Source organism: Lineus longissimus, chromosome 5, assembly GCF_910592395.1.
Source record: "Lineus longissimus chromosome 5, tnLinLong1.2, whole genome shotgun sequence".
In the NCBI taxonomy this organism is placed as follows: Eukaryota; Metazoa; Nemertea; class Pilidiophora; order Heteronemertea; family Lineidae; genus Lineus; species Lineus longissimus.
Genome location: NC_088312.1, coordinates 4,642,074 through 4,654,535, shown reverse-complemented (window position 1 = coordinate 4,654,535; position 12,462 = coordinate 4,642,074). Strand labels below are relative to the sequence as shown.

Below are 12,462 nucleotides of genomic sequence, written 5' to 3'. Positions count from 1 at the left end.
CTTAATAGAGAGGTGTCCTGATTAGAGACTGAGGTCAAATTGAATGGAAACAACCAATATGGGACTGAATAGAGAGGTTGCATAATAGAGAGGTGTCCACTAAGGGAGGTTCCACTGTATATGACAAGTAGATATTTTTTTGTTTTTTGCTGAAATCCAGTGACTGTGATGCTTATCGGGCTATCTTCTTCAGTTTCTTAATGTTCCTACCGTGGCAGCACCGTGGACCAGCTGTAGCGGCTCTTAAATCTTCGGCATGCACGTTCTCCGAGGGGCTCTATATCATCAGCAGTTATCATAGTGACAATATGGTATTGACCCTTGAATTATTGACTTGTGAGTGGGTGACGGTGCATAGTCAGTCAGTTCCTGCCTCAGTGCCTAGCCATAGTTTACCCAGGCTCTGGTGGATTATAACTGAAGCATAGGGCGAGCACGTGGATTAGCTTAAACCTTCGGTAAGTTGCATTTTTCAACTTGAATGTAAGGTTTCTTTATAACCTTTTATCATGATACATATCATATTCCTTTAAGGTGGTTCTAAGTTTCTCTAAGTTAAAATTTGATTTGTTCAATTGCTGGGGGGTGGGGGGGGGGGGGGGGATATGACAGCTCTGTCGGGTTGTGACATGGGGCTGGCAATTCACCTTGCAGTAGCTTTGAATATAAGGATAATTAAAAATGACCCAAGAAAAAGCTTTAGAACTTGAATAAGCCAAAATCAAAAAACATTTTAGAATATGATCATTGAATCTATTACTCTGTAAGAAAATCGGAGACCACATTGGAAACTATTTTTGGATCCATTCAATGAAGCTATCTGACTGAACCACATTAGAGCCAAGGCTAATGTAGTGGCCATGGGGATTCGCTCATGAGTAGGTTAATAGAAGCGTGAGTGTTTGAATTATTCGATGGGCACTTGTATAGTTGTTATAGGAAGTCCCTCCGACTCGCTAGTTCATGGCCTCTTATTTAATCAGGCAACATTCTAATGTTCGGTGTTGGATGCTAATATTATGTAGGGGGGGGGGGGGGGGGGGTTATCATCAAGATGCTTGTCATCATCATTTCCTTTGGTCTTTTCATTCATTTGTATTCTTTTTTTTTTATTATGATCAGACCTGGTTTATTCACTGTGTAGCCAATGCTGCTCTGTTATTGTCAGTTATCATCACACTGCCCAATGAAAGGCATTAATATGAGGATAAGGAGAGGGTGGGGACGAGGTTTAAATTGAATTTCGTGATATGAAATCTGTGAGGCTATTTTCGACTGTGTGTATCTTGAACAATTGAATATTCTTTGTTGCTCTGATTATAAAGCTCTCCAGGTGGTGCTGATTCTGATAAAATGGTCAAAAGTCAGGGAGCAATACGTCGCCATCAACCGCCCTGGGGTAATGTATTTTCCATAATCTTCTTCTCTTGCACGTCAAATTGATCCATGATTTGAGAACTTCTGCTTGATTGACTGATGTGAAAGTTGTCAACCATGAGCTCTTTTCTCGATAGCAAATGTGCCAATATCACGCCATAATATCGATTTAATGAGCCATTCCATGCTCTGGCCTTGGTCTGTTGATGGAGATATGGGTGTAATGATTTTTAAGTGCTCCGCAGATGAGTGATTTTTGTCGACCTGCGATGGAGCCATAACATCATGAGGAGTGATTGCAAAAACCAATTGAAGGCCGCACTCCAACTGCTATTGTCATGTTTTCATAGCTCCATCGGTGGAATTTCGTAATTCTTTCTTATTTATGAAATCTAAATTTTGCAAGGAGTGGATACTTAGTAAATGGTAGGGCAACTGTCTCTATCACCAATGTGTATTAGAGCTCCAGTGTGTATATACATTGTGAGATGCATCCAAAAATGTACACAAACATTCCATCAGCTATTGATTTTCACTTACAGATCTTCTTAATAACATCAGAGACATTCATGTACATCATGTCTCTAACCTTTCCACCTGAAAGGAAAATTAGCAATGCTGGGGCATTCATTTCGAATATCTTAAAATTGTCTTCCCTGTTATGTTTACCCCTGATCTTCTTCCTGGTATGGACATCATAAGCATGTCTCAACCTGTATTGTCATGATTCAATAAAGATCCAGGTCAGCAAATATGAATGGATATTTCCCAACATGTTCCGGACAGTAATACAATAGCCCCATTGACTAGTTTTTCACCTAAAATATCACAAGGAAATCCATCAATAGTCTTGAGAAATTTGAATATTTAGTACAGATATGCACATATGTATAGCCTGCTGTCTGTGTTGATATACAAATTCGCTCAGAAATAGCCCACAAGGGCCTAAGGTAAGAGAATATCTCGTAGAGTTGCTAAGGTTTCAGAACAAAGTGTCATAATCATAATCACTGACAACCAGGCTGAGAGATGGGGTAGGCCTATATGGCCAGAACTGTACTAAGTTGTCTCAGAGCTTTGATACTAGCCGCTACCTGTAGGAAATTACTTGATTCAGTGAAAAGCCGGGATCTAACTTTTAAAAAAAGTTGTGAGGCAGGGGAAGACAAAAGGCTTTCTAAGGAGCAAGAATTACCCCCACTTTGCATTCCCTGCTAATCTTAACCTCCAGAAAAAAGCTTTCATACCAATATCTCCACTGCTTTTGCGTCCGTCACAATATTAATTTATAGGGCTGTCAAACCCTGGTTTTTTATCATGCAATCATTTCCTGGCTACGGGAATCTGAAAGCCTCATGATTCTCGTCGAGACTAATCCAAACCTATTGGACTGTTAATACCATTTTACGCCATTCCCATCCAGATTTGCCCTTCTGAGTCAATTGACTCATAATTTCAGTTGTCGCTGTGCAATCAATATATTTCCTGGTGAAGTCGGTGGATTTGATTTGTGGTAATATCAATATTTATTACTGCTGGCCAATTGATGGAGTACTCACAGTATGTTCCTGCCATGAGTTGGGGTCGCAGTATTTTCAATTCAAATAACGTTATTTATGAAGAATGATTGGCACAATTGCAGTCGTGCTTGTTTTCATATGATTGAACGAACCTTAGCTTTCTTCATGTGTAACTAATACAACTAAATGGTTCGCAATCACAGGAAAAATTCCAAGGGGAATAGCTGGCAAGGATCTCCAGTTTGCGAGGTATCACCGAATCGCCCCCAAATTGGATGGAGATCATATCCCGCTACTCCAACTCCCAGGTTGCTGCTGATGTTTGATCACCAATCTGGTCTGGTTTACCATTCTTGGCAACTCTGCTGACTGTCTAGCTTTGGGACTGATAAGAGATTTATCATGGAGTCAGACATGCCCATTAGTAAAACTTTCTAAGTGGGAAAATAGCCCACACACATCCCCTGTCAGCCAAATAGGACTAGGCGATCACATCCCATACCAACTCCCAGATTTTTTCTGGTGTCCGACCACCAATCCAGTCTCATCATCTCTTCAGGCAGCATGGTTCCTCGAGGGAGCTGCTGATAGTGATGTGATTTGTTAAGGAAAACCTTTTTGAACTACACCCACACCCCAGTCAGCCTGTTCGGACCAAGTGGTCACATCCCACACCAACTCTCAGGCAGCTACTGATGTCTGAAACCAATTTTGCCTGTTTAAACCCTTCAGGTAGTATGGCTGCTCGAGCTGCTTGGTAATGTGATTTATTAAGAAAAAACTTTTGAATTACAAAGCCGCCACCCACACCAACATCGACTCTGAGGTGGCTGCTTATGTCTGACCACCAATCTGACCTAGTTCACCTTGCAAGGCAACACTACTGATTGAGCAGCTACTGATTAGAGACTTTTCAAGGAACCTTGTAACCCAATGAGTAAAACTTACCAAGCAATAGCCCACCGCATCCCTGGTCAGCAAAACTGACCAGGAGATCACTGCCCAACTCTCGCATGTTTTTTGATGTTCAATCAATCTTGTTTGGTTAACCATGGTAACACAACTCATCACCTAGCCAAACAACTCTTGTTAGTGATTTATCATATACCGCAACAAGTAGATTAGAAAATTAGCATCTGGCCACAATATCCTGCATTTGGATCACACGATTATATCACTTGTTATGGTAATATTTCTATCATCATAAGCTGACCCTGCAATGCTTTTTTGTGACTAGAGAATTTGCTCACACCACTCCCATGATCTAAGCAGCCTACTCCTGTCTGGTTTTGATGTTGCCATCCAACAAACAATGGTCTTTTACAGTAACTTATACAGCATCCAACAAGCTATGTTCCTCAGTGTAAATGATGTCTAGCTGATTACTAAATAACCTTTGTAGGATTATTAACTCTTGGTGGGCTTCACATTAGGTTTTCTGGCTTCTTAGATCCCTGGGCTGTGCTAAGTAGGCTATAGTGCTTCAGTCACCACTTCTGTGGTACATAGGTGAGTCATCATGATAATAGGGTAATCATCATAGACGTTAATCTTCTGGGTAAATTAGGCGGTGATCACCAGTCACCTCCGGTTCCTCAGCTTTTCTTCCATCCCCATTATAGGTATGCTACTAGAGAACTGTAATGCTTGAATGTATGCAATAAGTTACAAGACCATTCATTTATGAAGACTAAAAGAAATTGTGTGCCCATCATATAGTTTATCATTGATAGTTTGTAAACTGGTATATCATTTATTCATGTGTGAAAATTCCCTGCCTTTTTCTCGAAAAGAAAGGGTTTAAAACGGTCTTAGAAAGAAATTTGCACCATGACAAAGTCCTGTAACATTAAAAATGAGTGTGACATTACTGATGGTCACCACCTGGTGGTAAATAGAATATGTTTATCAAAAAGACATAAAATTTGCGAACATTTTCCCTGGTCCGTTGCCATTGCCGTATGCTGCGATCGTGTCATAGATCAGCTTTCTGTCATTGCTTGTGTACAATGTAAGGTTTGATAGGATTGTTAATGCTGATAATGACGGGATTTCCTTCCTTCATTTTGGCATATGGCATGTCGATGAGACAGCGGCTGATATGACTCGTGCTATTCGTGATTTGAAAGTCGAGTAGGTGTGATAAGGGCTGTGGTCAATGACATAGCCATTTTCTGTAGTACCTGTATAGTGCATCTGTCTTGTTCATTTTGTTGCTATTGCTTAAAAGCACTGTTCCTTTGCACACAACTGATAGAATTCCAGTCGCCTAAGTAACGGATAAACCCGCCATCGCCACACAACACAACAGAATGGGCTTAGAGGCTTGCTTTTGAAATAATGCCTACTCCAAACATTGTTAATTTTGCCTCCCTATATCTTCATGAAAATGTTATTTTCCTGATTTAGTGTCCGTTTATTTCTTAAAAATGAGTGCCTTTCCCAATGATAAAATCATTGAATAAAAATGTTTTTGCGCCCCTTAAAGTCGAGATTGTACCTCCTCTTGTGAAAATCCTGCAAATTTTATCCCACAAATAAAAAGTAGTTTAAATTACTTCATCATTGTCATTATCATATCATCCTGTCCAGGATTATTAATTCAGGTCTCAACAGAACTTTTCCTGGGAGTTTCAAAAAACGAATTATTAGCTAAAAAAAGTGCATATCAAATGAACTCAACCCAGTTGGTAGTTGAACCCAGCCTCTCATTAGGCTTCTCCATTGTACCATCACTGCCCGATGATGAAGAAATCTGTGATTTCAGTTGCAGTTTTATTCTGTCTCATTTGTCATTACATTCAAATTTAATACACGTCTACCTCCTCAGGAATATGGCCCTTTACCTTGAGCGAGTATATTGCTGTTGGCATGCAAACCAACTCTTTTTCTGTGTCTGGTTATTATTACAATAATTGCTGGATTGCATGCACAAGGTGATGTCACTACCTTTCTGATATTATTCAACTTCTTCAATGCATTACACCACGGCAAAGCAGTTTTAGATGGAACGGCACAGTTGATTGCAGGCCCAGGATGACACAGCTACAAAGCATAGAGATTGATATTTGGTGCATCAGCAAGTGACAGGATGCGGCTCAAAAGGCTGATTTGGTGCAGGTATTTTGCAAATATCAGCTGCTGTTTCCGTATCGTATAAACCAGAAAGATTTATGGAATGAATATCAATGAGTTTAAACAGTGTATGAGATGAACCTCATCGATCAAAAATAATTGATTTCTGCCTCAGACATGATGACAGAACCTCACTACAGATGAGGGCAAGTTGGCATAAAGCATGTCCTGCTAAGATACGCTAAAATGGAACTGGATGGCAAGACGGGCCCTGCCCCTTCCCCTTCCCCTTAATCCCAGTAGACGCTTGCAAATGGTCTCCTGAACAGGTTATGTTTGCATACACCTTACCACTCCTCCTCCCCATATCCAGCTGATCCTAAACAAGCCCAACAGGAATATAGCCAATTTATAACCGCAGCTGAAGGAAACCACTCTAGCAGTTATGAAGTCCTACTTGGTAGAAAGGGCAGGAAATGCGATGATTGGTATGGCTCCTTCCTAATCAGCTGATCAGCAAGTGATCAAAACCATATTAGGAGAGCATTCACCTGCTTTTTACTGGAATTCGCTGTATCTCTGGAGGTTGCACCCAGGCAAAGAAAAATTTATGGCAGGGAGAGAATGGTCTTTTTTGGGTTGTCGAGATTGCCCAAAATGACTGTATCAGGAATCGGAAGAGGATAGAGAATCTTGCCAATAAAACTGAAAATGTGAAAAAAAGAACATTTTAAAAATCTTTTAGCAGGCCTGCCCTAAATCATCGAAAGCAAAAAAAGTGAAAAAAATATTTGGAAAATTTTCAAAGTCAAAGTTATGGGACTGATGGATGATGTTGGTTCATTTTGAGCAGAAAAAAAATGAAAAAAATATTTGGACATCTACATTTTTTCATCATTCAGAGTTTAGCTGAGTTTTGTGACGGGATATTGATATAAACTCCCCCAGGAAAGAAAGCTGCACTACCACACCACTTCCTCTAAGATCGCAAAATTGACATTAATGACCAAACTGTTCTCGCCATATCCACTGCAAATGACATGCATTAACATTACCCGAGGTGAGCACATGGTCGCTGGACCATTTTATAATGTTTTATCGTCATCTTAAACATTGCTATCCACTCAATACTGAAAAGAATGTCCAACATAAAATCTCCTTAATTGGGTCCGCAAACTTTGTGATTGAACAAAAACATTTGTCGCCACGGACCAACAAAGCTTCATATCCTGGAAACCAACCAAGGTTCTTGTTTTTTTCAATATCACCAGGAAATATGGGCTGCTTTTACAAGGACCCAACGTCGATGTGATTTGATGGCTTAAAGCGCAGGGTAAACAGTATTGATCATGTTGATTGCAGGTAGTTGATCACCAATTCTGGTCTCTGGCATCTGCGATGACCACTGCAAATGAGCGATTTTTGTCACATGCGATTATGATTACAGGTTGAAGCACTTTGAATCACTTGACCTGAAATTAAATTCAGGTCAAGGAGTTCTTTAAAAGTGCTGAAGTTAGGATTTGTGCCTGCAAGGATACCTCACAGAATCCAAGGGCATATTGACATTGGTGAGAATTGGAGAATTGGAGAATTAGACAGGAAATCGTTATCAAAGTTGTCAATGACAAAACTGATCATGACATAGTGAGTAATTCTCACCATGAAATTGACTTGTCTTGTCATGTAGAATGCCCACTTGGTTGCTTTCTCTGGCAGTGTGTCAGCCATGATATCTAATTATATGGAAGCAATCTGTGGCATCCACCTGACAGCTGCTGTCTTTCATGTCAGCTCACTTTATGTGGCTGCGTGTTAGGATATGTATAATATTATGGTCGAATACTATTAAATTGAAGGCATCATCTGATGAGCATAGTGTTCTAGCCCTGGGCCAGTTCTACAGAAGAGGGGAAGTTCTTACCCTGCACAAAGTGAACTTGTAGAGTGCTCACTTGGTTGCTGCTGCTGTCAGTGTGTCAGCAGTGTCTAATTAGGTGAGCAACCAGAAGAATCACTTTGACACCTGCTCTATTTCGGGTGAGAACTTTGATAGAGTTGTAGGAAACTTTTCATCTGGTAGTATAGACTGTCTGCTGTTGAGTAGGAGGGATTCTAGGTCCCAAGAGCTTTCAGTCGACTTGTACACTCACATAATATTGTAAATGTAGGCGAATAAAGGGCAATCCAATATAGAGAATCCTATGATATACTTGGCTCTTCCCTGGTAGTAGGTGAACAATGGACCAATCATGACATCTGCCTAACAGCTGCTCTCTATCATGTGAGGACTCTGATATAGCTGTATAGGTTTCTGATATGTATAGAGTATCTACTGGCGAGTAGGAGGAATACTAAGGTCTAGTGTTGCCAATTGACACCCATTAATTTGTGTAATACAGCCCATCTATGTCAGATTGGAGAAATCCTTATTACTTTTTCTAAAACCTGGCACTGAATACTGTCGATTTGCAAATTTGCAAATTTGACAAAATGTTTGTATTGTATATTGATTTGAAAATCATTTAGAATGCTTGCTTCTGATCTTGTTGAGGAAATTATCTCATTGGTCTACAGATGAACAATGATTTGTAATTCCGATCAAAGAATATGAAATGCTATAACGAAATTCATTCAAGTTATTGACCATTTTGCAATATCCATCTTTTGCATTTCAGATTTGACAGATAATCTAAAGGAGTAACTCGGGCTATTAAAGGTAGGTTGGTGTAAAAAACAATATTGTAAAAGACACAGGTAAGAAAGTTTCAGTTCTTTCAGTTTCGTGTGTTCAAAAGTTCAAAAATTGAACTTGAATTTGAAAATTTTCAGTTGTGTTGATATGTGCTGAATATGTATTCAGACAATGCAGTTGTATATACAAACACTATGAATGCCAAGTTTCGGGGAATGTGCAAGAAGCTCCGAAAGATTTCTGATCCGAAGGTATCCTATGAACCATTTCTGTCCACCACAATATTTCATAAAGAAATCTGTATTTTATATTTCAAAGTAACCTAACGGTATCCCTATCCTTTCACGGCGCTTTTTTATCCACAGATGATTGGTAATCCCGCCGCAAGCCAATCTTACTAAATAATTTTCGCATTTGGTAAAAAGCACTAAACTGGTGTAATCTCTCAAACGCCTTCAAAGAAACCAATAATACAGTGGTATCCCCAAGGAATGGGGAAAATCATTATTGTAGCTGATGATGTCTTGCTCGCTTCTAAATGTGGATAAATCAATTGTGTTTATAATGATGTTAGGGTTGCAGACTATGCCATTACCACCTATTCCATTTGCCTCTGTTGTGATTCTGAGATGAGACTCCTCCGGGATATTTGCATTTGTTCCTTGAAAACATCCCTTTGCCTAGCCATAACGAGAAAATTTGATTGAGACCCGATTCTATTTCAATTTGGCTGGCTGACTTCCATCATGAATGTTCTGTGAAGTGATACTTCGGTGGTTGACTATGCACAGAGTAATTTCATATTTGCAATCTGTCTTACGACACAATCCTTTGCTTTAACAAAATATTAGAATATTAGTCCTCTTTCCTTTGTTGTGATTGCGTGATGACATTTCTTAGGAATATTTGAGAGCACCGTCGTCAGGCCTTGAATGAAAGCGGCAAGTCCTGTATTCTTGTGATGGTAAGACTAAACCTGGCTCAACTCCCAACTTGTATACTTCTTTAATGAAGGGACATGTGCCAGCTGTTTCATGTACCTGTACATATAAACATGTTGAATACCTTGCTTTCAACTGCATCTTTGCCTTGCCTAATTATCAAACTACAAAGCAAAACTTCGACATGTCTTTTGACAGCACCCTCCAGCATTTTCCAGCGAACATTGTAAGTTATTATTTTGAAATTAAAGGCATCTTTGCTTCAATGAAAAAGCAGATCAGTGTGTTAACGTGTAGTTTGATCAAATGCTTGTAGTATCCTCCTCGAGATGTGTGTTTCATTTAATGAGATATTTTGCATGTGAAAGAGTTAACATTAGCATATCATTCCGCAGAGAATGAGTTGATGCAAATTAGTCTAATTTGTGCTTTCGTGAGCATTATTCCTCTCAGAAAGGAAAACAATACCAGCGATAAATTTAATCCCAAATGTCAAACCGGCTATAAAGATCCAGGGGAACATAATAGCCATGGCTACATGGTTAAAAGATGTGAGTGTTGTTGAATACACATGAAAATATATCAGAGTGTTTCATATCGGCAGCAATTATGGATTGTTGGTTCTAAAAATAAGAAAATCAAATGGTTTCATTGTTATTTACTGACTATTGTGACATATGATCTTCAATGTTGCTAGAAAAAGATGAAAGTTAAAGTCATTAATTCCATCCAACGTTGCCAACAAAGAGGTTGGGTTTAGTTTCAAAAGATGGCTTATGCCCACCTAATGGATAGTTCGATACAATTTCTTTTTTTTGTTTCTTTGAAGAGAGGGAAATTCTAGCCCACTATCGATTCCGAGCATTTTAGTATTGATGATCTAGATCAAATAATATAGTATCGAGGCTGCTTTTCCATAGCCTCGTTCATTATCACTGCAGAAATCACAGTATACAATAGAATGCTCTTTATAAAGGACACTGCCTTTGGTCCCAAGTCGGTGATTACTCAATTCAATCTCTTCAATCAGGACCCCTCTCTATTAAGGACAGCATTTGTCATAAATATGTTTTGATTTGAAAAACTAAAGAAATTGCATAATCTGCCAAAATTGTGATAACTTCATTTCTTTGAAGAAGTGGAGTGATAAAGAGGTGTGAAATTTTGGCAGTTCACAGTTCATGTTTAGCTGGCAGAAACTCGGTAGTGTCAGAGTGTACTGTCGACCCCTTCCAAATCTGGAAATGCAACAGACCATCCATCGAGTCTATGTTGATGGACAACAAGAGACTATTTCAACCAAACCATCGAATGTTCTGGAACCATCAGAATCTGAATCATCAGCTCTCAAGTGTACTCATCAAGATCACTTTGAACCGACTGTGATATATTGATTGGCAACAGATTTGTGAAAAGTTTCGGATTCAAACTTAGCCAACACTATCGACACATCGATTTTATATTCCGGGATGACAATGGCTATTGATGTGAAGAATAGGTCAGGTTCTAATATAGTGATCTGGTGCGGTGGTGGCACTCAGGTTATTGGCTTAAAAACAGAGGATAATGTTGATGGGGCGTACAACAGCTCATGCTGGCACAAATACTGATGTTTAACACTGTCAGCAAGTTTCTTCTTCTCAGAAAAATTTTAAGTATTCTGATGCATCGGCCATTGTTAACCCAGTAGACCCACTGGTCAGGGGTCAACACTAATTCTGTGACCAATTTGTGTCAAGTTCTGATTAAACTTTTTTTCTGCTTATAATACATGTACTTTCAGTCATGTCTGTTTACCAGAAAGTGAATTCTGCCACAAATCTTCACCTCACCAACATGGCCAAGGCAGTCATTTTAACCCAGACAGTCAGTTGAGGCAGCTCAATCCCTTACAGACTGATGAAATATTCAGGTTTTGTGATTACCAAATCCTTACTCTGACTCTTGTTGTTTCTCAAAAGTTTTTGGAACCGAAACGTGACTCCTTCTGAGTTTGTGTATGGAGTGTTCCAACAGTTTTGGGAGTAGAAGTCTGCCAGAGGAAGAAGAGGAGGCGTTATGTCGATCAATTTTACACTGTGTGAGCATGGCTTGGTCAACTGAATGCACAGTTGATGAACCGAGATGTTTGGTGAAGTTTCTAGCCACTCTTACACAACCAGTGATATTGGTGTTGCATTAATAATAGATGATTGAGTAAGCAATATCGCTATGTTATGTATTGGAATCTGACACGTGTGTACCAAGTGATTCAGAAAGCTTTCAAGCTTGCCAGCTAAACGGACAGCTAATACTCAAGACTAAGAACAGACTCAATCAGTCAGATTTGCACGTCTCGGTGTTGACTGAGGTCATTGTGTGCTACAGTCATTCTCAGTAAAATAAATGCTTATGGTAGGTGTAACAAAAACACGATACACATTTCAAATTAAATAGCATTAAAGTTATCATTTAGAACCCCAATACGTTCCTTAAACATGTACCTGAGACCGAGACATGTTCATTTTAAGTGACACCATCGGCCCACAACTCATTAAATGACTATAGTTATCTAAAAAAGCCTGAAGTTAGTCAAAAGGTCAAAACCCTTTTTTTCAAGAGTACATGTTCTTGTTAAAGCCTTATGTTGATTTAACCAGCCGTTTTTTGCTGGAACAATCATGTTATTACAAACGTTGATGCAATAGCATGCTCGGAAATGTGCCAATCAACGATACGGGCTGGCAACATTGATTTTATAGCAAGAGCGGAAATTGAGCTGCCAGGGCTGGTTGTCAAAATATTGAGCTGATAGGAGTAAAAGGCTTATTCAATCAATTCTTCTTCTATTGGAATGGTGCAGAAGGTTCGATTG

At 39.3% G+C, this 12,462-nt stretch overlaps 1 protein-coding gene across 3 annotated transcripts in view; it reads left to right on the top strand.

Moving 5' to 3' along the window:
- The first annotated feature begins 280 nt into the window (after window positions 1-280).
- LOC135488695 (diacylglycerol kinase zeta-like) overlaps window positions 281-12,462 on the top strand; it is a 115,774-nt gene continuing 103,592 nt past the window's right edge. The window contains exons 1-2 of one of the 3 annotated variants that reach the window (XM_064773398.1): window positions 281-458; window positions 8,651-8,691. The gene's annotated coding sequence lies outside the window, so the exon portion shown is untranslated. Of the gene's footprint in view, window positions 459-2,230; window positions 2,328-8,650; window positions 8,692-12,462 lie in introns of those variants that run through there. The other 2 variants (XM_064773399.1, XM_064773400.1) reach the window with 2 other exon arrangements.